At 43.9% G+C, this 24,074-nt stretch overlaps 1 protein-coding gene across 4 annotated transcripts in view; it reads left to right on the forward strand.

Annotated features, from left to right (window-relative positions):
- The first annotated feature begins 19,066 nt into the window (after positions 1 to 19,066).
- LOC115569871 (leucine-rich repeat and fibronectin type III domain-containing protein 1-like protein) overlaps positions 19,067 to 24,074 on the forward strand; it is a 302,682-nt gene continuing 297,674 nt past the window's right edge. For 3 of the 4 annotated variants that reach the window (XM_030398102.1, XM_030398070.1, XM_030398079.1), the window contains exon 1: positions 19,068 to 20,559. The gene's annotated coding sequence lies outside the window, so the exon portion shown is untranslated. Of the gene's footprint in view, positions 20,560 to 24,074 lie in introns of all 4 variants that reach the window. The other variant, XM_030398095.1, reaches the window with a different exon arrangement.

Consider the following 24,074-nt stretch of genomic DNA (forward strand, 5'->3'; position numbering starts at 1 on the left):
ATAATGCTCAGAACAGCACCAAACTTCACCAACAGTACAAACAGGGTCCCAGCACATAGTCCGGGGCATCAAACATTTGATATACCGTATTGACCCGAATATAGGACGACCCTGATTATAAGACGACTCTTCTTTTCAAGACTAATCTTCAGAAAAAGACTCTGATAACCAAAATCTCTCAATAACAAACTCACATACCCTCCTGTCAATCTCTTGGAAGCAGCCGCTTAGAGGACCATGATAAGCTTTTCTCTTACTGTTAGCGTTTTCAGACGATCTTTTTGGACCCGCCATCTTCGGACGTTACACTCCGTAACTCCATATTTCTTGGCTGGCTGACAGTTGTTTGGCGCCTCCGCTGCACTGATCTCATTATCTTAAAATCAGCATCATAGCTCCGCCTCAGATGTCTGTTAACTTGCCCTATTTTTGATCCACTTTGGTCCGTAAAATCACCGCGTCTCTCCATTTCTCATCTCCTGTCACTTCTTCTCCGCTGTGATTGACAGATAACCGCAGCCACAGTGTCAGTGACGTCTCTACAATAAGCTGGCGCCCTCTGCTGTTGCGGTCGCGTAGCGACCCAGACAACTATCAGCATGTGTCAACGGTTAGACCCCGATTATAAGACGACCCCACTTTTTCCCATAATTTTCATCGAAAAAAACCTCGTCCTATATTCGGGTCAATACGGGTAGTTGCCATATTCGTTGGAAAAGATAAATGAATCTCACCACCTGAGAAGCCTTCCTTGTTGTGGGGAAGCCCTGTGAGTCGATTACCGAGTGCAGTAGAGTCCCGCAGTAATGATCATCACTGAGCTGCGGAACTCTACTGCACTCGGTAATCGACTCACATGGCTTCCCCACAACGAGCCTGCAGCTGGAGAGGTGAGTTTTGTTCATCTATTCCGACAAATCAGGCAATGACATCAAATGTTTGATGCCTTGAAATATGTGCTGAGACCCTATTTGTACTGTTGCTGAAGTTTGGTGCTGTTCTGAGCATTATTTGTGGCTTTTTGATGGTGGTTTTATATTTGGATCCATTTACTGCAGTGTATTGTTGACGTGCGGTCGTTTCTGAGGATGCTAAAACTACGTTAGCTAGCAGTCTGCTAACTTTATCTCTCGAGAGGGAGTCTAACACAGTTTCACAGTGTGTTAGACCATGGATTAAACTTAAAACACCAGAATATCCCTTTAACGTCACTGTTCTTGATGTTTCCTGTCGAGCAACACAATCTACTCCATGTGAGTCTGCAGCAGAACATCTTCTCGATCAGGGTTTGGACTGATTTGAACCTTTTTACCCCGAGGACACTCCGCCGTCTCCGCCCAGCGCTGCTGAGATGAGGATCAGCACAGTCAGAGCGGCCCGAGGACACATCCTGACTCCCCACTGGGATTTCTTCCAGGGTTTCCTGATGACACATCGGACTCTGGCTGCCGTCCATTAGCAGAGTGGTGAGACAGCAAATAACTTCCTGTCGTGATGGACGAAGGAGACGGTGACACTCTGAGTCCAACTGCATCAGAGCATCAGCATCAAGTCAAATCAGAAAGTGGACTTGGAGAATCAGGACAGACCTAATTATTAACGCTTAACGTATTTTATTTCAGCCCTTCTTTATTCTATCTGCTCTGTAAAACGCTTCTTATCACACTATTATTTCCTGTATCTTGTCCCCGCATTAATATTTATTTCAGTTCTATCAGTTCTACAAATATTCCACCACACACGCAAAAACCGAAGCGCCTGTAGTCAAAAAAATTGAATTAAACGGACTCGGTCACGATCGCTGCACAGATCACTTCCTACAGGCCCTGAGAGAGAAACAGACAGAGAGACTTATAAATAAAGAGAGGGCGAAGCCGATAATGAGAAACTCTGAGACTGAAGTCGGAGAAACAGAGTGAGAAAGAATGAGAGATGAAGAGGGAGGAGAGGCCAGATTAGCCAAGCATATCTCCAGACCGGCATAATTACCCATCATCCTCCTCTGTAATACGTCTCTTATCGCCGGACTCTTTGGAGAGAAGAGGTTCAGAAACGTATCCACGCTTCTTATTACTCTCCTCTCTTCTCCACAGCGCTCCCTGCAGCAGGTCAGGAGAGGCGACGAGACGAGAGGAGGCAACTTTTACAAAGGTAAAGGTGAAGTGAGTGACGGTGAGGAGGGATTAGACGTGGAGCGACGAGGGAAAGATGCGAACAAGAGATTAAAGGACGAAAGAGAAGAGGTGGAGGCCCCTAATGTGATCGCTAGATGGAGAGATGAAGACAGATGAAGGGTAGAAGAGGCACAGACAGAGAGCAGAGATTCATATTCACATTAAGTTACCTGCTGTTTAAAGAGGTTTAGAGAAAGAAGGGAAGAAGAAGACAGAAACATTTAGGGACCTACAGTCTCTTCATGCAGGTGGAAATCAAGTTACCTGAGATTCAGTTCAGTTTTCCCTCCTTCTGGTCCTTGAGGTCGACAGAGCACGATGCAACTTTGAGAATAATTTAAAAGACACGAAGACCCTCGCAAATCACAACATCCTCCTTTTTTGCTTCCACCCAGTGGCGTGCACAGACTTTTTGAAGGGCAGGGGCGAAAAGAAGGGCACTTTAGCGCGCATTTTGGCTCCCAAGAGGACACTTTAGCTCGCATTTTGGCTCCCAAGAGGGCACTTTAGCAAGCATTCTGGCTCCCAAGAGGGCACTTTAGCAAGCATTCTGGCTCCCAAGAGGGCACTTTAGTGCGCATTTTGGCTCCTCCGAGGGCACTTTAGCGCGCATTTTGGCTCCCACAAGGGCACTTTAGCACGCGTTTTTGCTCCCAAGAGGGCAGTTTATCATGTTTTAACCAGCCAAGGGGTTAGTTTAGTGTGTTTTGCCAAACAAGAGAGCACTTTGGCACATTTATTGGTTCCTAGGAGGGCACTTTAGTGCGCGTTTAGTGCGCATTTTTCAACAATTGGGCCATGAGGGCACTGCCCCCCCCCCCCCCTTGTGCACATCACTGCTTCCATCACACCAGCAGGAATATTTAAACATCGCCTGACTTCCTCCTTTGCTGCTGCAATAATGACGCCAGCCACCAGATGTCGCTGCCTGACATGGAGCAGTAAACGTGGGTATCCAATCTTTAAAGTTGTTCTTCGGATGACGGGCAGCTTGTCACCAGTTCATACGGGACAAATCTGCAGAACCACAGATTTTATCCAATAACTGCGTTAATGTTAACTCGATAAACTAGATTCATAAAGTTACCACGACTTCCTGCTCTGGCACCAATCAGAGGGATTCAACAGAAGACTTGTACGTTTGTCCAGTGGAGACGTAATTCCATGAGGTTAGCTTGTTGGGGATGGAAACATTCAAAGACACGTCGCACACATGATCAAGAGAACCAGAACTTCTCTATCTGGACTCTGGATCAAAAACAGAAGGTCACCGGGGGAAACATCTGTCTGACGAGAAGACTTTCATTAGTAACGGGCAGAGGTGGCAAAAGTACTCACATTTGGTACTTAAGTAGAAGTATAGATGCTTGTGCAAAAAAAATACTCTAGTAAAAGTAGAAGTACTGATTCAGCTCCTTTACTCAAGTAAAAGTAAGAAAGTACAGGCTCTGAAATGTACTTAAGTACAAAAGTAAAAAGTAAAAATTATTTTTTTGCCGTCAATAATACACAATACCTCTTTTGATAACTCAACAAAACGAAAAGTTCGTTGCACACAAAATAGGAAAGTTTTTTTTTATTAACAACCTGTTAAAAAACATAAATCACTGGACACAGTCTGTTTGCTGCAAGTTAAATTTCAGACAGAATAATCAAGACTGAATTGACCAGAGGTCCTGCATTAGCACCTAGATAATTTAATAATTCTCCACTATATACTTAACATATTACTTTTGACATAATTTGTATCTTTTAACACTTTATATAGAAAAACTAGCCAAGTTTTGACAGGCTTACTTAACACCAATGTGCAAATCAGTTTTCCATTTCAGCAACATAACTTAAAACATTATGATCAACATGGAAACTAGTTTAATCATGTTGTTTTTCTTTGTGAGATATTCACTCATATCTATAGGAATCCCAAAATCTTTTATTTAGCCTCAGCAGAAGCTGGTTCTCAAAGTTCTTTGAATCCAGGCATGTACTTTTGAGTCGGGAAATCAGTCCTGCAGTGCTGAAAAGCCTCTGGCAGGCAGCTGAGGCAGGTAGAGGTGTGTTGAGCTTCAGTGACACGTTGCAGACTGCTGGGAAGGATTTCAGGACATCCATGTATCATCCGGGCAGGCCAGGTAGGACTCTAGCTTGGTGTCCTACAGTTTATGCTGCTTGGATGGGCCTTCATCCGAGGTCGACTTCCTCCTCAAGGAAGGTGCAGTGAGGTTTTTGTATCTCTCCAAGCGACTCACGTGCTTTCTGTAGGAATGTCAATACACACAAATAAGACACAGACGTACACAAAGATGAGAGAAAAGTGGTTCACCTGACAGAACTGTTAGATAAATGTCTTTGTGCAGAGTTGATGTAGATGATTAACAACTACTTGCACACAGGGGACGTTAGCCTTCAGAACCTTCGGCTTTAAAAAGCCTTTTCTGGCAGAAAATGTATTTATTTTAACCCAAATCACCATTCAACCCCTAAATCTACCCAAGAGGGGCTTTCTGGCAGAGCGCCCTGAAGAGTAACGTCTCACAACAGTGGCAGAACGGCAATTAATTGAGGATTATTGAGTTGTTGTTTTTTTCAATCGAGCGCTAGCTAGTGTTAGCTCTATACTATCAAAACAATGTGTTGTCATAGAATTGCTAACGTTGTAAACTGGCCTACAAGAAATGCTAAATGAGCTAATGATAACTGAAAATACACCTTACCTGTATGTGTTTATTCGGATTTGCAGAGAGTTCTTGAACACCAGAAGCTCGTGGTTTTTAGGTCGGCACAGGACACAATGCATTCGCCATGAGCCGACAACCTCACACAGTTTTCTTAGATAAGGTCAAGGGTGGGGAAGGTCTTGCTTCTCCGACTATGATGCGTCGTCGTTCCCTGGTTCACTTTCTTCCTCCATGTCGCTGCTGCAAGTTTTCTCTGTAACATAACCTGTAACTCACGGCTCTTCTGTCTGCGGTTGACTCTCCCTCTCTACGTAGTTACGTCTTACACACGTTGTGTCGTCATCCGCGGAGGTTGAAAAAGTAACGAGCCTGTTTTGACAATGTAAGGAGTAGAAAGTACAAAAAAAATGCTTTTAAATGTAGAGAGTAAAAGTAAAAAGTCGTCAGAAAAATCTACTTAAGTACAGTAACGTAGTATTTTTACTTCGTTACTTACGTCTGGTAACGGGTCTTCATCAAAAACATTTTGGACTGTTGTTCAAAACACCAATAATTTGCAGTTTAACACACTGTCGTTACGGTTAGTGAGATGGAATTTTCAGCATAATGAGCGAATGATTTGCATTTAATTCCGATTTCTCTGTCACCAGGAGCTATTTCTGAGCTGTCCTCATTTCTTGTACTGTAATCAGTGTCTTCCTGCAGCAGGAACTCCAATTTTGGGGGGTTTGAGGGAACATGAATCACAGGTGGAACTCAGTATGAACCTCACTTATTTATTCACTGACCTATTTATTTTTGGCTGAGAATCTGTAAAAAACTGAGCTTCAGTTTTTACACGTTACTCACCATCTACCTTCAGTTGGTAACAAAGATCAGATCCAACCGTCAGTGAATCATACTGGGAACACGCCGCTTTTAAAGGGGGATAATGGAGCCAGTAACCGAGGTTATTTAAAGACGAGAATCACAAATCACAGTTTGTCTCAATGGTCTTTACAATCTGTCCAGCATACGGTGAAGTGTCCTTACACTACATCTCATAATAAATAGATGAGGGCTGCTGTCCACCATCAAGGAGTTGTTCTCTCCAACTTAAGAGTGTGTTGCTTGAGATACCGTCAGGTAAACAACAAATGAATTGATTACCATCACTAGAAATTTATGTAAAATCCTCCTACATCATCTTACAAGCATGGTTTTGGGGTGTAAGTGGCTCAGGGCGGCCGTGGAAGCTCCTTACTGGTCAAATTAGCTGTCAATCAATAGGTCAGAGGACGGCAGCCATTGAAGGTGACTCTGTAATGCAGATTAATGTGTTTTACTTTAACCCCCATCGCATTTCTATAAATGACTCTCTAAAACCTGAAGGTTTTCTGAAAAATGTTGAAAAAGTGCCAACGTTTACAAAAACTGTAATTTCTCAGGCTCTGTAACAGATAGAAAGATGAAATGAAAAACATTTGAAAGCTTACACCCTCAGCTATCATCTATAAATACATCCATTAACCCTAATGGTAATAAAAAAAAATAGGGAATTCTGTAAACCTCTGAAATAAATGAAATAATTGGCAACACCTAATAAAAAATGCGTTTCTCAGTCTCTGTAGCAGATAGAAACCTGAAATAAAAACCATGTGATAGCTTAAACTTAATTTTATTAAGTATTACATTCAGTTGGTCTCATCTTTCTCTTTCCAAAATTTTACAATGCATAAACCTTACAGATTTCATAGCGATTTTAACAGTTTCAGTTACAAGATCCATGAAAAGCTCCTCAGTAAAGAGTTTTCAAAACACCTGGAACGGTGTTGCATCCTCGGGCAAGTCCATCTTCAGTCGCGTGTAAAATCTTTTTTTCTGCGTCAGTGGTACCGCAAGGTTTTCCACGTTTCCTGAAATCCAGGGAAATCTCCCTCCGCCAAAGCGTTGTCGTCATTTTGGAACGAATAAAACATCCACTGTGCCTCGAGTAGTGGCTCTGGTGGTGGCTCATAATCAGCATCTTCAATGTCACTTCCATCACTAAAATCTCCCATCTTGTCTCTTTTGTCACTCCTCTCTCTCGCATGGAACTGTTGCCGGAAAAGTTGTTCAAAGTGTGTGCGCACACCGGACTACCACACCCACAATGCATTGCGACATTCCAACGTGTCTATTCTAGCGAATTAGGATGCAGGAATTGGGTCACAATCGGGGTATTTACTCCCACGTCCCTCCTGTCGCAAATGGGTTAAGATAGTGGAGTCTCTGGACAGATAAAAGCATAAAGAAGCATCTGCGGTACACAGAAACTGGACGTTCCTTTTATTTTATTTTCCGACCCCCCGTGTGTGTAAACGTTTCGCTCTGGGCATCAACAGTTCATCTGTGCATTCTACAAAATGTGCTCCCCGTTTAATGTGATCCTAAACTGGAGAGATAGAACAAAATACAGGAGGATTGTGAACAGAAGAGATGGCAAAGTGGAACTATGGAGGGACGAAATGGGGATACAGAAATGAGGAGATGATGGAGAAACAGGACGGATGGGAAAGGAGGATTGGAGGGAGGTATTCTGTGAAGAAGAATAACACATCAGGAAATAAAAAGGCTAAAATAGACAGAAAGGAAGGAGAATTAAAATGTTCAGGGGACAAACTGAGGGAAAAGAGAGACGGATGGAGGGATGCATGTAATACAAAATGGATGAGGTTACAGTGTTACAGCTGTAGCAGTTAGTGTTTTCCATTATTCATGGGGGAGTTGAGTTAGATTGAGGTTTTCATGAGCACTGATTTTAGTCAAGTGGGTTTAAAATGGTTTCCCTCTGAGCCCACGTCTCCAGAATTAAAGATTTAGAGCTGTGCATCAATCTTTTTTTGCAGAGTGTGAGATGTTTGAAACAGCATCTTCTTTTCTCGAAGCACATGGTCGGTGAGTCTTAGTTGACATCTGAAGGATCCTTTTGACTTGCTGCTTGTTGCAAGAGACAAAAAACAGGAAACCAGACTTATATTAAAACATTCATGGCTGAAACTAAACTGTGTGTCTGTGATGCATGAGTCAAGCTACATTCAGCATTTTCTGAACTCTAGAGGGCAGATTTTTTTTTTTTTAAATAAGAATTGTAATCACATACTACATGCTACATGCTATTAGCCCATCCTGCTTGAAGGGATATTCTGGTGTAAGTTTAATCCATGTTCTAAATCACTGTGAAACTGTGTTAGACTCCCTCTCGAGAGATCAAGTTAGCAGACCGCTAATTTACGGAGTTTTATCAACTTCAGAAACGACCGCACAACAACAATACACTGCAGTAAATGGATCCAAATATAAACCGCCACCAAAAAGCCACAAATAATGCTCAGAACAGCACCAAACTTCAGCAACAGTACAATAGGGTCTCAGCACATAGTCCGGGGCATCTAACCTCCGCTAGCTTAGCTGGATTTCTATTGTGAAGCTAAAAACAGATTTCAACTCTCCTCCATCAGCTTCCGGGTCGGGGAAGTCCCGATGTGACGATTACCGAGTGCGGTTAGAAATGCTCAATTCCGTTCTTTTCCCTGTCCGCTCTCGATAATAACTGTTATAAACTGGCAGGTAAGACACATATGAACTTTGATTGCTTTTCCATGGAGTCATAATCATACATTTTCATCCATGAGCCGCGGCACTCTACTGCACTCGGTAATCGACTCGTCGGGACTTCCCGTCAACAGGAAGCTGCTGCAGAAGAGTGGTAAATTTAGTCAGCTTTTCAGTAGAAATCCAGCTAAGCTAGCGGAGGTTAGATGCCCCGGACTATGTGCTGAGACCCTATTTGTACTGTTGCTGAAGTTTGGTGCTGTTCTGAGCATTATTTGTGGCTTTTTGGTGGCGGTTTATATTTGGATCCATTTACTGCAGTGTATTGTTGTCGTGCGGTCGTTTCTTAGGTTGATAAAACTCCATAAATTAGCGGTCTGCTAACTTGATCTCTCGAGAGGGAGTCTAACACAGTTTCACAGTGTTAGACCATGGATTAAACTTACACCAGAATATCCCTTTAAGATATGTAATGATTTTTGAGTGAATTAACTAGTAATTGTCGCTATTGTTGCACAAGCTTCGTGAGCTGAGACCTGCAGAGTTGTCGTCGGCTCTCTCTGGATTCTGCAGATCTGGCGCTCCCACATTACACAAAGTATTCATTCAATTTTAATGTGAATAAAATCACTTAGTGCAGCTTAAACGTACACATCAGCAATTATAATGCGGTGCTCCACCGTGCTTACAAGAACACATAATGCTCACTGATGCATAATATCAGCAGTCATAAAACATTCAACGTAAACCGAATTATAAGGACAAACATCTCATGAATGTTAATGACAATTAAAGATTATACTTACCAAACTGAAACGCATACAAACGGACCTCTAATAAACCGAGCGTCATTATAAGTCATGTCACTGCTTAATGTCCAGTGATACGCTCCCACACCGCCGTGTCTGATTAATATTAATCTGATGCACCAGCAAGTGATCTGCATGTTCAGACCGGACGATGTGTGCATGAAAATTCATTCGGTTGTTCTGCTTCTTTCACGTATTCATGTATTACTGATTTATCACTGGACAGCTTGAATAAAATCAAAATCAAATCCAGCAAAAAACAGAGAAATCATCATATTAATTCCACACATTCTCCTACGCCTGGTGACTACTTAACCCATAATGCAACTTACAACCAGAGATTCATGCTATGCTAATCGTGGCTAGCTGCTAGCCTCATGCAGAGATGAGGATGAGGTGATTTTGCCACAAGACGTTTGCTGAGCGTCCGGCTCAACTGTCCACAGCATCACAGCCGATTCTGCTCCGATCTGGAACCATTCACTGATCAAAAGTGGATTAATCGCGGTCCTGTTTATCAGCCTGACAGCAGAAGTGATCAAAGGTGAACTCCATTTGTTGGTTTTAGGAGTTCCCCTTTAATGTCAAAAGGGTAGAGCACCAGGACACATGAACAAATCAATACGGGTCATACCGCTCAGCCTATCATGGGTCATCTCAGGGATTCAAACTAGCGGCTTTCCATCACAAGCCCGGTTCTGTAACGCGGGCTGCTGTCTCTCCACTGTCGGCGCCTGCAGGGAACCAGAGAGATGACAACAGCATATCGTAGCTGGTGGCTTCAAACAAAATTAGAATTCTCCTGTCAGAAACCATCAGATGTTGTTTCAGGATAATCTAAATTTTTCTGTCTGTCTTTGAGGCATTTCTGCTTCATTAGATACTTTACTGAGGAGCACTGGAGATAAGACAGGAAGCAGAACGGAGATGACAGACTGCAAAGGTCATGTCCAGGGAGACAACAGATTCCCTGTGTTTACTGCCCTGCAAGCTTGATTTCATGGCAACGATATTGTTGTCTGAAACTCTGCACTAACATATTTTTTCAGGCAGAGTCCCATATGCATCCCCATCCCTCCACTCTGCCTTTATGCAGGTTGATTATATTTCCACTCTGTATCCTCCCTAACCACAACACTGGCCTGTGTTCTTCCAGTACTCACATAATAGTTTGTTTTTTCCATAATTCATGAGTCCCTCGGATTGTATTGGGGCTTTCATGATCTCAGATACTCGAATGAAGCAGCTGTTAAATTTTTAAGCCCAGGGCTCAAACTGAATAAAATCATTCTCGCTCCGTCAGCCAGATTCAATACGATATTGTTCTGCTGTCAAGTAAGGACACAACAGAGAAACAACTCCTGCTGCATGTTGTTTCTGGATGAGGGCGAGTGTATTGTTTCACAAACACTGCGTCCTAAACACATAATGAACCAGATCATCCTGCTTTATGACATCTGAGATTTTCTGCCACATTTTTTTTTCTTTAGCTTAGCGTTTTACATTTTTGTGGCCAAGCTGTGCGAACAGTTCACATTAGCAAAGTGTCAGAAGATATAGAATCAAACTAAACATCTAAACTCCTTGTGGTGATGCTCAAAATTTCCCTCAAGACGGCCGGACATAATTAGAAAAGATCAGCAGGTTAGTTAACTACTCGCTCGTCTGAGAAGGTTTCTAAACCGCAGTTAGAGACGGCGTTGTGTGACATGACTGGATAATATTATAAAAATGTGTTTGTGGCGACAGAACCTGGAACTTAAAACCAAATCATGATCTTTTCCTGAACCCGACCAAGTGGTTTTTGCTCCTAAACCTAAACACATTGTAAGGAATATTCGTGTTGTTACATAAAACCAAAAATCTCAAAGAAATGGAAGTTTTAACATATCCACAGTTTTCAGAAACACCAATTTACTGTAGTGACCACAGGATGATCATTTATATCTTTAATTGTCTCTGCAGAAGTAGAAATAAATTGCAAAGAAAATTAATGACAAATCTGAATCCACGTTATAACATTTTTGAGGAAATCTCAACACTCAAAAAAACTCAATATCTTTCTCAACTGATTACAGATGTTATTATAAGAATTAATGATAATGTGTGTTGTGTCCACAGGATGTAGATTTATTAGAAAATCAGAATCCAGCATCAGACGTGGAGCCAAAAACATTAGACTCCCTGCAAATTACCCAATCTTACCTCTAAATGCCACCAGGCCCGTGTTTGGTCCGTGTCCGATCCACCACGAGTCTGTAGCAGACACGCAAGTCTTCTAATTCTATCGCAGGAACGCCTCGGTCTGACAACTCTCACCTGTCCGGCTCAAAACACAGCCGGTGGAGGTTGATGGACGTCGAGTACGGAGCAAAACCGTAGCGGAGCTTTTCCACAACATACATGCAACCAGTGGACTTCCTGTGTTACACATAACTAAAAAGTTCACCATCTAAAGTAGGAGTGTGGAATAAATTAGTGTCAAAATGGAGCCTAAGAATTAAAGTTTGATGTTTTACACTAAATTGGTGTAGAATCAAATCTATAAAACACAGATACTGTCGCCTTGAGAAGACAAAGTATTAAACGAAATATGTTTCAGCAGGATTTAGAAAGACCTCAGATCTCTGAACTAACCTTAAATGTCAACGAAATGATTCAATAAAATCAATACTGCTGTTAGTCTGTCAGGCATGTAGTGTTCAGACCGCAGACGTCCGGGAGGAGAGGTCCTGGTTCTGATGAACCCTGATATCAACTTTCAATTCTTAGAAATCAAGATGTAAAGACTTTCCACTGCAGGTATGAAGTTACAGTTTAAGTCTATTAATTCATGCAATGCAATGAAGCTGTAGAGAAGTTAATCTGACTTTATCTTTGTCATTTCATTTGACTGTTTCTATACAAAGCGCCATCGCAGTTAAGTTATGAAACATAAAGGAATAAACAATGTTTTCTAAATTGGTGTCATGTCCACAATCTCTTGGGAAGGAAGTTGTTTCCAAATGTTAATCAAAAACTCTGAGTGTCTTTATGTTGAACGTGAAAGTTGTTGATCAGAAAACATCGACGTCATCTTCATTAACCATAAGCAAAGAATGGAGTCCTTGTTTAAAGAAGAAAGTCCAGAAATCTTTGTCCTGTGAATCATCCATGTGAGCGGACGTCGGCAGGATTTTCTTTTTTAATACAGGCTGGTAAACATTGTTTAAATTCAGACGGCATCTGTCGGAGATGATTTCTCTGAGGGCGACGGATGAGATGGAAGTTACTTTATCGCTCGTTAGCCAAATTAAACATTTGTTGAAGTGCAGAACTTTTCTATTAAACACTGTCCCAGCAGCAAACGACTGGAACTTAGTTCATTATGTAAAACGGAGGAAAAGGAAAAAAAATAATTACACTGTGAATCAATTCTGTCTCCACTGCCTTGTTAATGTGTGTGTGTGTGTGTGTGTGTGTGTGTGTGCTTCTTTGGTCCAGCTTGATATTCAGTTGATATATTTTTTGGTACTGATGATAAAACTATTGTTAAGTTTCCTACAATAACATCTGTAATTAGTTGAGAAAGAGTTTTTTTGAGGGGTTGAGTTTTCCTCAAAAATGTAATAAATTGGATTTAGATTTGTCATTAATTTTCTTAGTAATTTATTTCTACTTCTGCAGAGACAATTGAAGACATAAATTATTATCCTGTGGTCACTACAGTAAATTGGTGTTTATAAAAACTGTGGATATGTTAAAACCTCAAAAGCGCATTGCATTCGCTGGATAAAAAAAAAATTAGACACCTTATCTCATAATTATGAGAAAAGATCTCGTAATTATGAGATCATACTTTTACAGTAAATACTCCCGGTTATAAACTGAAGGTATCACGAAGGTATCCGGATTTCAAAGTAAAGGACGACATGAGAAAAAACAACAACAACAACAACAACAACAACAACAACAAAAAACATTGTTTCCATAAGTAGTTCAAGATTCATAAACTGCTGGATTTAACACTTCCTAGACTACTTGCATGCATAATATGAAGTACTTTTACTGTGTACTTTTCGAGTAATCCTGTGTCAAAATCTTTTACAGAGGAAAAGAATAAGGATATTTCGCCCAACTTTTATGTGTTATTAAAAAACGTATTTTCCATTTTCCAAGATTCATATGCTGCTGAACTAAGTACTCCCTAGAATACTTGTGTAACTATAATAAAGTACTTCTACTGTGTACTATTTAAGTAATCCTCTGTCAAAATCCTTATCCTCGTATGCTTCTGACTGTGAGACTGCAGTCTGACCCACACAGTCACCACCAGCAGCTCTTCAGAGCGGCTTCAGTACGATTACCGTAAATGTTATTAGATTCGCGCACTAGAAAAAAATGGTGCGGCTGATTTGACCAAGCAAACGCGAATCACGGCTGGCTTGACCACAATCACCGACGCACCTTTCCTCATCTCATAATTATGAGATCTTTTCTCATAATTACGAGATAAGGTGTCTATTTCTTTTTATCCAGTGAATGCAATGCGCTTCCATAAAAACCTCCATTTCTTTGAGAATTTTGGTTTTATGTAACAACACGTATATTTCTTACAATCTGTTTAGGTTCAGGAACAAAAAACACTTGGTCGGGTTCAGGAAAAGATCATGATTTGGCTCAAAGTTCTGGGTTCTGTCGCCACAAACACATTTTGATAATATTAACCAGTCATGTCACACGACGCCGTCTGTAACTGCGTTCTCGATTTAGAAACCTTGTGAAAACTTCCTGGAAAGAAAGCGTGACAAAGTGGCGACAGTATTTGAAGACCTCAGGTGGGCGCTCATGGCTCATACAGTAACAGCCATTTTTTAATTTGTTAATTAATAATAAAAAGCATCGACACTTTTTGCTGGAGACGACTGTGACTCTGTAGATCAGATGGTTTCAGAGGAGCTGCTGTATCCTCAAACTGTCACCACTCACCTCTCCTGACACGTTTCCCCTGACTCGACTCTGGATATGATATATTTTGCAGACGGTGTGTGGAGCATGTAGATCTCTTCCCCCCCCTCCAACAAAAAATACCCTGTGCAGCAGTAAAGTGGATGATTTGATGGCAGTCACCGGTTGAATTGATTCTATTTGGACTGAAAATGTGGCTCTCGTACCGACAGCACTCTCACCCCCATTATCTCTCTCCACAAACAGCAGACCAGTGCTTTTCAATTCTCTGCAATTATGTCTAAAGATTATAGAGGCTTTTTATTTTTTTTAACAAACACCACAGCGGGTCGTTTTTCTGTTCAGTCGCTCGTTTTTTGTTTTTTTTTATCAGTGAAATCAGCTGCTGCGGTGTTTCATGAAATGAAAAAGCAGCGTTCTCCGGGGTCTTAATGGCACATTATTCCAGAAGGTTTAATACAGTTCAATACCGAATCATCAGAGACCAAAATCTTCACATATGGAGGATTAAACCCCTGTGTGTGTGTGTGTGTGTGTGTGTGTGTGTCTGTGTGTGTGTGTGTGTGTGTGTGTGTGTGTGTGTGTGTGTGTGTGTGGGTGGCCGTCCACATCCACCAGCCTTTCTCATATTTTCAATCCACGGCATCAATCATGTCTAATCTATGCATTTGTTGTAACATGTGTGCATGTAGGTCACAGATTATACGGTGTGTGTGTGTGTGTGTGTGTGTGTGTGTGTGTGTGCGTGTGTGAGGGAGACAAAACACTAGAGAGATTTGATACCATCGTCTCTTTCATATATTTCATTACTTAAACATAATTATTATTCACCGGCTGGCGAGGATCTTGTTTCAATCTGTAAATCATACGTGTGCATGTACGTGTGTGTGTGTGTGTGTGTGTGTGTGTGTGGTCATGTGACAGTTCCACGTTTTTATTTATCAGCTGTCCTGGACGTGACTCGTCTCCTGTGTGGCGTTCGAGGAGCTCTCCACGTTCCTCGACACCAACATTTATCACGGCGTCACAACTCGGCCGTGACGACTCTCCGCGTGTTTCCCATCAGCCCCTCTGCTCGCGCTCTCCTCAGGTTAACAGTTCTGGCGTTCGTCTCAGGGATGCGAAGCACGTTTTACACTTACACAGCGTTGCGATATTCAACATTCAGCCCGCGTGTTAACGCTCCCCCGACGCTACTAATTCTAATTCAGCGCCACGCTGGCAGCAGCAGCCGTCCCTCATGCCACTGAAACCTCGTCCTTCCTTTCCTTCATCACACCCTTCCTCCATCTTCACTTCCCTCCAGTTTAACGTCACTCACTGTAAACTTAGACTGACATAAACATTAAAAATTTACCTTCATGTCTTTCTCTATTAAAGCTGACAGAGGTCTTCCTGCGTTTGTCGAGTGTCTTTTTCTTCTTCTGCTGTTCTCGACTTAGAAAACGATGAGCAGGTTATTTCTGAAGTTGTGACGAATGTGGAGAAGTATTTAAACAAACTCCTGAATATGACAATAAAAAGCACAAATGCAAACATTAGCATCGGGCTAAGAACACAGGAAAGCACAACATTCATATACAGCTGTATCTCCATTATGTTAATGTTTACAGGCTCATACACAATGATTGTACATTTGTAAAATATATGTTTTAGAATAAAAAAAACAGTTAATTCTCTTGCAAACTTTCAACGCTAACTTCTATCGGTGCTGTTTAGTATCTTATGTTTCCTCTCATCATCCAACTTTCATTGCTAATATGAAGCTCACTGAGGAATGCAGATAAACATTTAAACTGACCACTTTTTTCAGTAACGAGTAATCTAAAGCATTAATATTTCCAAACCAGTAATCAGATTAAAGTTCCCTTTTCAAGTCACTGTGCGTTGCCATAATTTGTGTCATTTTCCTCAGTAAAAAAATATATTTTTACTTTCTTTCACGTTTTCAGCATGAGGACAGCTCAGGTGTAACACCACGCAGCGACACAAACACACACAACAATGGAGGGAGGAGAGAGATGATTTTTTTAGCTGGACATACAGTCATTATTTTGAGTTCATGTGAGCTGAAGATGAGAATATTAAGGTTCTTTGTACACTCTGTGCTGGCGACAAAGTACTATCAAGCTTCAAAAACACGGCGTCAAATTTGAAGAAACATTTGGAGATCATCGGAATCATCTCTCTCCTTCCTCCAGCTGCGAGCAAAGCCACGGCCTCGACGTCTGCAGGAGGTCCTGCACCACCCAAACAACACAAGCTGGACTTCGGTGCAAAACAAGTCAGTGGGGGAGAGTTGAAGAAGTTGGTCAGGCCGGATGTTTTAGAGGAAATGCTGCACTGAAACACGATTCACTCGCCCTCGTTTGGTGCCATAATAAACAAGATCCTGCTACTATCACTGCTGTGCTCATGTTACTGTTAAAACTACACTTTCAGCAAAGTGAGTTTTGGCAAAAGCGGCTGTTATTTTTATGTTGAGGTAGCAAGGGTGTTGTCTGCAGCTGCTGAATGTAAGTAATAAAGTACTTAAAAACAAGTACTCAGTAAAGTACCTAAGTTTTTAAAGGAGTAATCAGTAATCAGGTTACTTTTTCAAGGTAACTGTGGCAACACTGCCTGACACTTTCTCGTACATAAACTACTGAACAGGTCGATTATCAACGGTCTATCTTTGTTCCCTAAAGACACGACCGCTGCAGTGCGGGGTATCTCACCTTTGTCAAGATTTGTCAAAGCAACAGAATAAATGGTTCGGTTCAGAGAAACATTGTGTTTTGGGTTTAAATAAGCACGTCACTTACGTAACTCTGTAGCGGAGCACGTATGTTAAAGTATACAGACTTCTGTAGTTTCCCCTCCAGTGTCACTTCTGAAAGAGCAGGATTAAAAGTTGGAAAAGTCAAATTCTGGAGCTGGAAGAAGTGGAAGGATGGGTCATTCACAGGCAGTGATGTGCATAAGGGGGGGGAGCCACAACGCATGCTAAAGTGCCCTCTTGGGAGCCAAAACGCATGCTAAAGTGCCCTCTTGGAGCCACAACGCATGCTAAAGTGCCCTCTCGGGAGCCAAAACGCATGCTAAAGTGCCCTCTTGGGAGACAAAACACGTGCTAAAGTGCCCTCTTGGGAGCCAAAATGCACACTAAAGTGCCCTCTTGGAGCCACAACGCATGCTAAAGTGCCCTCTTGGGAGCCAAAACACATGCTAAAGTGCCCTCTTGGAGCCACAACGCATGCTAAAGTGCCCTCTTGGGAGCCAAAACGCTTGCTAAAGTGCCCTCTTGGGAGACAAAACACGCGCTAAAGTGCCCTCTTGGGAGACAAAACACGCGCTAAAGTGCCCTCTTGGGAGCCAAAACGCATGCTAAAGTGCCCTCTTGGAGCCACAACGCATGCTAAAGTGCGCTCTTGGGAGCCAAAACGCATGCTGAAGTGCCCTCTTGGGAGACAAAACGCGCCCTAAAGTGCCCTCTTGGGAGCCAAAACGCACCCTAAAGTGCCCTCTTGGAGCCACAACGCATGCTAAAGTGCTCTCTTGGGAGCCAAAACTCATGCTAAAGTGTCCTCTTGGGAGCCTAAATGCGCTCTAAAGTGCCCTCTTGGGAGCGAAAACGCGCGCTAAAGTGCCCTCTTTGGAGCCACAACGCATGCTAAAGTGCCCTCCTGGGAGCCAAAATGCGTGCTAAAGTGTCCTCTTGGGAGCCAAAACGGGCGCTAAAGTGCCCTCTTGGGAGCCAAAACGTGCACTAAAGTGCCCTCTCGGGAGCCAAAACACACGCTAAAGTGCCCTCTTGGGAGCCAAAACGTGCGCTAAAGTGCCCTTATTTTCGCCCCTGCCCTTCAAAAAGTCTGTGCACGCCACTGTTCACAGGACTCTCAAACTGGAGAGCAGGGTTTCAGTCCCACGTGTGATTGAGTGAAGAGGCTGATTAGTTTTTAAGTCATGTAAGGTATTCCGTAAACACACAGTAACACTTTATTTTCAATGTCTAAACAGACTGTTGCACATTTATGACTGACTTTCACTTTCAAACTGGAGCGATGAGCCTAATCTCTCCTAACAGGCTGATTTGTTGTAACAGATCCTGCAGATTAATAACTTCAAACTTCAAATTCTATATCATTAGTCAAACTCAACTCTCTAAAATGTCAACTGCCATGTTTCCACCCGCCCTGTTAGCCACGCTGATTTGCTTTTGCATCACCAGTTCTGCTGCACCAAAGGACCGGTTCTAAAAGAGGTCCACGCCACGGCCGCCCCGCCTCCAAGAGCAACAGTATTGTAACCAGTAACAAACGTCCGTCTCCCCCTAAACAAATACTTTAGTTTCTCTTGTCCTGTTTGTGTTGACCGGTTCATCGTTTTCAGTCACTGCTGCTGAAAACACAACATTTCCTGTGACACTTTTTTTCATAATAAAAGCCTTTAAATGACTAAATAATGGGGGGCTTTATTGTGGAGTGGTTACAGGAAATGAAACATGTTTAACTGAATTAGCGGAGCGCTGATTCTTCGAGAGTATTGAACGTGAACTACAGTAACAGGACTTGTTCTGGTTCTGATCACAGTATTTGGATCTGAGCTGCTGCTGGTTTTTTTGATGCTGAAGGAAACTGAAGTATCAGTGAATTAAATGAAGGTCAGCTGTGTTTTTACAGACACTTGATGCCACAATTGATTTGGAAACACACACATAATTTACCTCAGTGATGTCAGACAGTATCCAGAAATACAGAATGACACTCTTCTTTATTTCTCGACATCCTATTGATCCATTATTACAGCAAGATAGAGAGAGCTGGATCAATAAAGATAGATAGATAGATAGATGGATAGATAGATGGATAGATAGATGGGTAGATGGATGGATGTCTGGGTGTGTCTACTCCTCGCGCAGCCTCCACCGCACAGCCACGTGCGCCCACATGCAATCTTTTAACTTTAACAGACAGACAGAAAGAGAGAGAGACAGATCGAGAGAGAGAAAGAGAGAGAGACAGATAGAGAGAGAGAGACATGTGTCCACGGCTGCAGCTGTCAGTGACAGGAAGGATCGGATGAGGAGGAATTAACGGACACTGGAGAGATTCTGTTCCGGTCCGGAGCTGGTCGAGGATCAGCTCGGTCTCCAAACGGTGGGGCGATTTTTTTTTTTCTCTCTCTCTCTAAAAATAGTCGAGTTTCGGTTCGAGCGGCTGCTGCAGGTCCGCACGCCTCCACTCCAGAGATGTTCCACCGAGATGCGGGCGTGCTGAGAGCTCAGCTCCGGTCTTAATCTTCATTTCCCTCCAAACTGTATTTCCCCCCCTATAATAAACCCCCTCGGAGCCGCTCGGTGGATTACCATCAGCCCGGGCTGTCAGCTGTGTGATTTATTGCTGAGGACGGATCTGGACACCGCCCGGACCAGGATTTCATCTCCGCGTCTCTGTGTTGGAGGAGAAGAAGAAGGAAACATAAGACAGGCAGCCTGCAGCCGCGCGCTCTGACGGATGGAAACGCGCACATTACCGGAATATTTTTGGGGGGGATTGAAATGATTTAATCGTGTGGAGCACCTGGAGGAAGTAGCTGCATGTGTGTGTCGGTCGTTCAGAGACGCAAACGGATTCCTGGATAAGTGAAAAAGGTTATTTGCGCTCAAGGACACGCGCAGTGCCGCCGGTGGGTGCAGCTGCGTCTTCTTCTCCGGAGCTGGAGATGAGCGATAACGGAATTAAAGGTATTTAGACTCTCAGCATGACTTTTCCCTCTCTGGAGATCCATCCGAGGACTCTGCTCCAATGAAACAGCGCATTCACACGGATGGCACGAGCTCCCACGTCCCTGCTACTTTAAATACGTTACCGGAGGCTCGTTAATTGGGCTCTGGGCGGCGAACGGGAGGCTAATAGAGGAGTTTTTTTCCAGGCACCGTGTGACCCTCTCCATCCACCCACCCTGCTCGTTGGAGGATCTATGTGTACGTGAGCGCTGGTGGGTTTTTGCGCGGTGAGACCACCCGCACCTGGATCCCGGTTCGCCCCCCCTTTTTTTTTTTGTTGCTTCTGCTTGATTGCGCGCACGTCTGTTCCGGCAATTCTGCTGCTGTCCGGTCCCACACACACACACACAAATACACACACGCACATAAACACACATACACACACACACATACACACGTTTATTCAGCCCCAGAAAACTACCAAGATAGCCTCTCTCTCTCCTTCCTGTGTGGATGGGAGAGGGGGGGAGCAGGAGTTGGGATAAGCCGCCGTCTCGTTGTGATTTAACTCATCCGTTCGCGGACGCGTCGGGAGCGGAAGACGGAGGGATTGTGGAGAAAAGCGGACAAGACGAGAAGAAGAGGAGGAGAGCTGGAGATCGATGAAGGTGAGGCAGACTGATCGGCTGTGAATAATGCAGGGTGTGTGTGTGTGAGATGGCGGAGGATGCTCGCTGGGACCGAGCGCAGCTATGCAGCTGATCCTCCTCCCTCCTGCCGGGGGGGACGCCAGGCGCTCCGCGGCGCCAACAATAGTTTTATTCTTAGTGGCCAGGAAATGAATCATCGCTGTAATCTGATTAGTGTCTGCCATAACCTCGCTCTGTGTGTCACTGCTCTCTGCTCTCTCTCGGCTGCACTCTGTGTATTCGGAGCTCTGCAGGCTGCTGGTGAAAAAAGGGCTGATTGTGATTTTTGTGCGTCTCACTTTCTGCGCTGGGAGTGCATCGGCCCGCCGCGCCTGCATGGGAATGTGTGCGTGCGTGTCAGTATGTGTGCGTGCGTGTGTGTGTGGATGCATCCGTACGCGCGCGCTTGCCAATGTGTGTGTGTGTGTGTGTGTGTGTGTGTGTGTGGGAGCGCAGTAACAGAAGAGCCCATTTTTGGGGGAGCCTCCTCTCCTTCTCTCCCTCTCTCTCTCTCTTTCTGTCTCTCTCTTTCTGTGTCTCACTCTGTTTCTAAAGCTGCCTCATCATGCCGCTCCAGTTGACTGGCGTTACAGCCACATCTATTATGCAGGAGGCCAGGAGATGAGAACACAAGAGGGAGGGAGGGAGGGAGGGAGGTGAGGGGACGAGGGGAGAGTGTGGGGAGGAAAAGGAGAAAGTGGTGGTGGAAGGGAAAGGAAGAGGGATAGAGGTGAGGATCCCAGGGTGAGGAGAGGGGAGGAGATAAAGACAAGGGCGGAGGATCAGGAGGAAAGGATGGTATGAGGGGTGAGAGGGAGCGGGGGACGATAGGGGGAGGATGAGAAGAGGGTGAGTCAGGTAATCATGAAGGAAGAGAGGAATATTGCTGAGAAATCGACTGTGAGATCTTTATGTGCTCTACATGTTGGGTGTTAACTGATCTCAGAATGGTCAGATTTGGTACTTCAGTGTGCCGGTAGAGAGATGGAACCAGAGGACGTGGATCAGGAGGAGATCCTGACTGTCGGTCCTGCAGACGGTGCAGAAAGCCGACCCGGCAGAGCCGAGCTGGACACGACGTGGTTCTGTGGCAGAAGCCTGCAGGCGAGCCGGCGACAGCTCCACACTGAGAGAGCTTCTGTTTCAAAGACAGATACAAACAGCCGTCTAAAAATACCTCCTCAGATATCTGAGCAGGCCGCTCGGCCGTTGTTCGGGGGGAGAATCCAACAAGTTGACTGGGATGTAGGACAGAGGAGAGCTGCTCGCAGGCAGCCAAGGGGAGGAGGAGGGGAGGGTTCAGGACCACGGAGAGCTCAGGTGTGCAGTCAGCACCATGGACAGCTCCAACATGGCTTCCTGTATTTCAGGGACTCTTAAACGTGAAACATGGTGAGGGAACGAGGGAAGCTGCTGCTGCGAGCTGGACCTGTGGTGGAGGAGGAAGGTCTCAGGTGTTTCTACTTTGATTCTGTGATTTCCCGAACACAAGATGGCATTCTTGTTCACAAACAGTGGCACTGAGCTCCTCCGTCCGGGTGACATCATGCAGAGTGACTCGGAGGTTTGATCGGTCCGGGTCAACATGTAGTCTGATGTCTCTCGGCTGAGTCAGAGGAGAATCTCTGAGTCTATAATCCACTAATCTGACACAGCATCTAGATCAACAGACACAAGAGACTATGTGGTCTTAACGTGGTATTAAAGACGCTGATCTCAGTCAGAGCTCCTGGGTCCAAACATGGAGAGTTCACAGAGAGCTGATCCGTGAAGTTCTGACGAGCTTCAGGGTTTCTAGAAGCACACAAAGCAAGAGATCTCAGGTTTTTATCAGACCGGGTTCTTGTGGTTGTCTTCCCGTCCTGTTAGATGAAGCGCAGCTTGCAGGACAGCAGGTTGATGGTGTGAAACATGAGGAAAAACACTGACTCCAGACCAGCCAGTCACAGCAGCTGGTCCTGTGTTCAGCCTCCCTCTGGAGAATTAATCAAGAAGAGAATATTTGTCTGAAAATCAATAAAATATGAAACTATTATCACCGTGGAATACTCTCCTGTGAACCGTGAAAGATGGACATGTAAAGGTGGCAGACCTCTACTGTTTATAGTAGCTGATCGGTTCTGATGTCACTTTGGACACATTTTCAGTTCTGGAGGAATCATTTGATATCATGATCGTGCACTCAGACCGGTACATGTGAGCACAGATGTCCTGGGACGACTTCAGCCGCTGAGGCAGAGCATTTAAACTTTCAGGAGCTCACAAGACGAGGAAGCTGTTAGGATGTCTGGAAGCACGCGAGAGGGTGTTTCTGGTCAGTTTTTCGATATCAAACTTGACAAAAAAATTATTGTGTAGAGATGAGATGCATCCAGCTGTCGAGGCTTCGCTAGGAAAAGATAAACAGTCCGATGGGAAGACGTTGGAGGATGTAATGAGACAGACACAAAACAGAAACAATCATCCAGGAGACACGTCTTTCTGATAACAGTGAAAACGGGTCGATGTGACGGTTATCGTATGTAGAGCATCACATTGTGCTTCACATCCCATTAGCAGAGAGAGACAGAGCGAGCACATCCCACCTCCACACTCACTCTCAGCCTCACACTCTCATGTGTTTTCCACCTTCCTACCTATGACACATTAGTTGGCGGCTGCATTTTTTCCCTTCAGACAGCACAGAACAGAAAAGACCCAACTGGTATCTATGAAACACCAAATGTCCGATGTCTCATCATCATCAGGCTCGAGTTAACCAAATCATTTATTAGAAAAAGAATAAGTATCTTTGTTCTGTGTAACATTTAGTAAATAACACAGTGTGATGTGGACGAGGAGCTCAGTCATGCTGAAAATGGTGGAAACCAGCGAGAGATTTGTATTATTATTATTGGAATATTTCAAATCCATCACAGAACTGACAGGAGAATAAAACATTCACAGAGGTCCGGTTGGAGGGACGTCCAGAACATCATATCCTGTGACCGGGCTCGGTGGCGCTCCACATCGCAGCTGTTCATACATGTCAGGGTGTCAGATGTGACTCACACCGTGTGAAGAATGAACATTTAAGACTCCGTTCTTAATTAAAAGCTGTTTTCGCTCTATTTTCTCTCCGACTGTCGTCCCTCGTCTCGTCTCTCTCTCCGTCTGACTCACATCAGAACCGGACCGCTCTGTCTGTTGTTTTGTGTATCTGAGACACTGAAACTAGCACAGACTTTATATTATATTGGCAGCTACAGTTCAGTCATTCGACTGGCGCTCTGGCCACCGTCCAGCACGTCTATGATTAGACCTCTCTGTTCTCCAACCAGCCGGCCAGCTACAAACCAAAACAGACGGAAGTACTTCTAATTTCCTTTAAGCTCTGTTTGAAAAAAAAGAAGTTATTTTCCTGCTCTGAGAATTAGGTTGTGTTTTGATCTTTGCAAGCTGTCGTGCAGAAATGTTTCTTTTGTGTTGTTAACACCGGCAGCGCTGCTTGTTAC

This window comes from Sparus aurata, chromosome 2 (assembly GCF_900880675.1).
Source record: "Sparus aurata chromosome 2, fSpaAur1.1, whole genome shotgun sequence".
Lineage (NCBI taxonomy): Eukaryota > Metazoa > Chordata > Actinopteri > Spariformes > Sparidae > Sparus > Sparus aurata.